Source organism: Penaeus chinensis, chromosome 14, assembly GCF_019202785.1.
Source record: "Penaeus chinensis breed Huanghai No. 1 chromosome 14, ASM1920278v2, whole genome shotgun sequence".
Lineage (NCBI taxonomy): Eukaryota > Metazoa > Arthropoda > Malacostraca > Decapoda > Penaeidae > Penaeus > Penaeus chinensis.
The window spans coordinates 23,671,249-23,674,598 of NC_061832.1; positions in this window are offsets into that span (position 1 = coordinate 23,671,249).

Sequence of the window (3,350 nt, forward strand, 5' to 3'; positions counted from 1 at the left end):
GTCGCCGACAAGGCTTTTTTCCGTCACGAGACACATTTTGGAGTGAAGGGTGGGGAGAGGTGGGCGGAGGGCGGGGTCCGGAGGCTGCGGAGGGAAAGGGTGAGGGGTGAGGGGTGAGGGGAGGTGAGGGAGGTGAGGGGGTGAGGGAGGTGAGGGAGGTGAGGGGGTTAGGGGTGGGGGGGTTTGGGGGTGAGGGGTTGGGGGGGGGGGATTCCGTGTTATCTCCATCAAGCCGTAAACCTCTGCCCCACTAACAACTACATTAAAGTTGAAGAACACGCCCTAACTGAGCTCCCCGCCATAGCTCCCTCTCCTCCCTCTCGCACTATTCTTGACACGATTTCATACACACACACACACACACACACACACACATACACAAACACACACACAAACAAACAAACACACACAAACACAAAAAAAAAAAACAAATACACACACAAAAAGGACATCCTCTCCCCCCCCAAAAAAAAAATAATAATAATAACCCCAAAACACAAACACTAAACATAAACAAACGACCTCCGGGGCGAACCGACCGCATAAACCTTGGGCAAATACCATACGCACACAGCCAGTCATTCCCACCCAGCCCGTGCACCGATTTTTCAAACCCCAAACTCCCGGAAAGTCCTCATTAGCCAGCCGGAATGCAAAAGATGAACTACCCGGCTTGCAATGAATTACGGCACTCTTTGTTGCTAACGTTCTTTAGGAAGGTATGGAGGAGGGGGGAATCCTTCCACGAGGCGAGCTGGAAATCCTTGACGTGCCAACTGCGCATCTCTGTCTTCGTGATTCCTTCCAATTTCCTCAAAAACACAAATGTGATGGAGACTGGGAAGAAGCAGCGCCAAGCAATTAATCTCCATTTCTGAAATTATTCCTTGACTTTCATACTTTCTCAACAGATGGCATCATGAACCGTGTTTGTTGTTGCAACTGCAGACTCGGCCAATCTTCATCTCAGTTGTTATCCTACTGTACGGTGGGAGAGGGAGAGGGAGAGGGAGAGGATGAAGGAGAGGGAGAGGGAGGGACATGGAGGAAAGGAAGGAAGAAGAGGGAGGGAGGGATGGAGAGGGAGAGGGGGAGGGAGAGGGAGAGGGACAGGGAGGGAGAGTGAGGAAGGGAAGGAAGAAGAGGGAGGGAGGGAAGGAGGGAGGGGGGAGAGGGAGAGGAAGGAGAAGGGGAGAGGGAGAGGGAGAGGGAGAGGGAGAGGCTTAGATGAGGACATATCCGTTACCGTCTCTCAGCCTAGGCCTATTCCCAGGCAGGGAGAGTATCCAGCTCAAGCAGCATAATACCAGTCGCAAAGAAAGGTCAAAATCTCTCGGTTTAATAATAAAACAAATAAAAACAATTACCAATGGATGAAGAAAAGGCAGTGAAAAAGAAAGAGAGAGAGAGAGAGAGAAAGAGAGAGAGAGAGAGAGAGAGAGAGAGAGAGAGAGAGAGAGAGAGAGAGAGAGAGAGAGAGAGAGAGAGAGAGAGAGAGAGAGAGAGAGAGAGACAGATAAAGAGAGAGAGAGACAGATAAAGAGAGAGAGAGACAGATAAAGAGAGAGAGAGACAGATAAAGAGAGAGAGAGAGAGAGAGATAAAGAGAGAGAGAGAAAGAATTATCTCCAGCGCTCACAAGAGAAGTGAAGAACAGACTTCGCCCCGTCCAAATGCCAGCAAAGATCCCGACTTCCCAGCGCGGCAGCCGTCGCAATGCATCAACCGACCTTGCAATAACCACACCGGCAGAGGCAGCGGGCGCGGCAGCAGTAGCAACAGCAGGGGCAGCAGGGGGAAGCGATGAAAAAATCCTCAATATAGGTAAATAGCGAGTGTGCGCGCGGTGGTCCCAGGGGCCAGCGGGCTTTGTGCGGCCGTTATCAAAGGGAATGAGATATGCGGGCCGGCCAGCGAGGAAGGGAACCTGCTCGCCGGACAGCCCTTCAAAAGGACGCAATATCGCGTTACCGGCGCCGATGCCGCTTCAATATCCCGCGAGCGCTCACCGGGAACGGACGCCCGCCGCAGCCAAGGAGCGTGGGTGAGCGCCCGGGGTCATGCACCGGAGCACCCTTGACGCCCGCCAGTCATGCATTCAGTCTGGCAGCTTATCATGTGTGTGTGTGTGGGGGGGGGGGGTGAAGAGAGAGGTAAAGGAGCTATTCAGGCAAAAAGGTCTGAGAAGTTGGGAAAGAGTAGGTGTAGAAAGGGGATGAGAGAGAGAGAGAGATAGAGAGAGAGAGAGAGAGAGAGAGAGAGAGAGAGAGAGAGAGAGAGAGGGAGGGAGGGAGGGAGGGAGGGAGGGAGGGAGGGAGGGAGGGAGAGAGAGAGAGAGAGAGAGAGAGAGAGAGAGAGAGAGAGAGAGAGAGAGAGAGAGAGAGAGAGAGAGAGAGAGAGAGAGAGAAAAGGTAGAGACAGAGAGACAGACAGAGACAGAGAGACAGACAGAGACAGAGACAGAGACAGACAGAGACAAAGACACACAGACAGACAGACAGAGAGAGACAGAGACAGAGACATAGAAAGACAGACAGACAGACAGACCGAGAGGTAAATGAAAAAAAAAAGAACCCCACCCCCCACAAAACTCACACAATAACAAACAAACAATTAAACAACGACATTCAAGCGACAAAATATTAGCCCAACTCTTCTAATACCCGGATGACAACCCTTGCGTGTCAGCCTGCAATTACTTATCTTCGGTCAGACATTCAATTTCTTCCTTTATGTTGTCAAGTGAAAGACAATTTGAAGTAGTTTCAAGTTCGCGTAATTGGCGCTTTATTTTTCAAGTGCAAAGTTTGGGGAAAGGCAAGAATTTCTGCAATGCTCTTACGTTGTCATTATTTTTACTGCCATTATTATTTGCATATTTATGTCTATTTATTATGTTTATTTATGTTTAAGTAATTATGCTTATACGTATTAACATTCCCATCCCAGTTAGTCACCCGTATGAAAATCACTAACACTATTTGTTCTCATAAAAAAAAAAAAAAAAAAAAAAAACAATAATGGAAATTCGCCACAATCCTCACAGCAACAATAACAATAATAAGAAGAAAAGAATATAACAAACTTCTACTATCATCATTATTATCCTTATCACAACAGAACCCCTACCATACTAATACTAATCATTTTAACAATGCTACAGAAGTAACCATAATAATACTCCTGATAATAACATAATTATATATACATGTCGTGTGCGTGCGTGCGTGCGTGCGTATTTATTTATGCGCGAGCGTGCGCGTGTGTGTGTGTCTGCTTATGTGTGTATTTGTAAGGGTGTTTACATACTGTGTGTGCGTGCGTCACTTGGGGCGACTCCCGCATCTGAA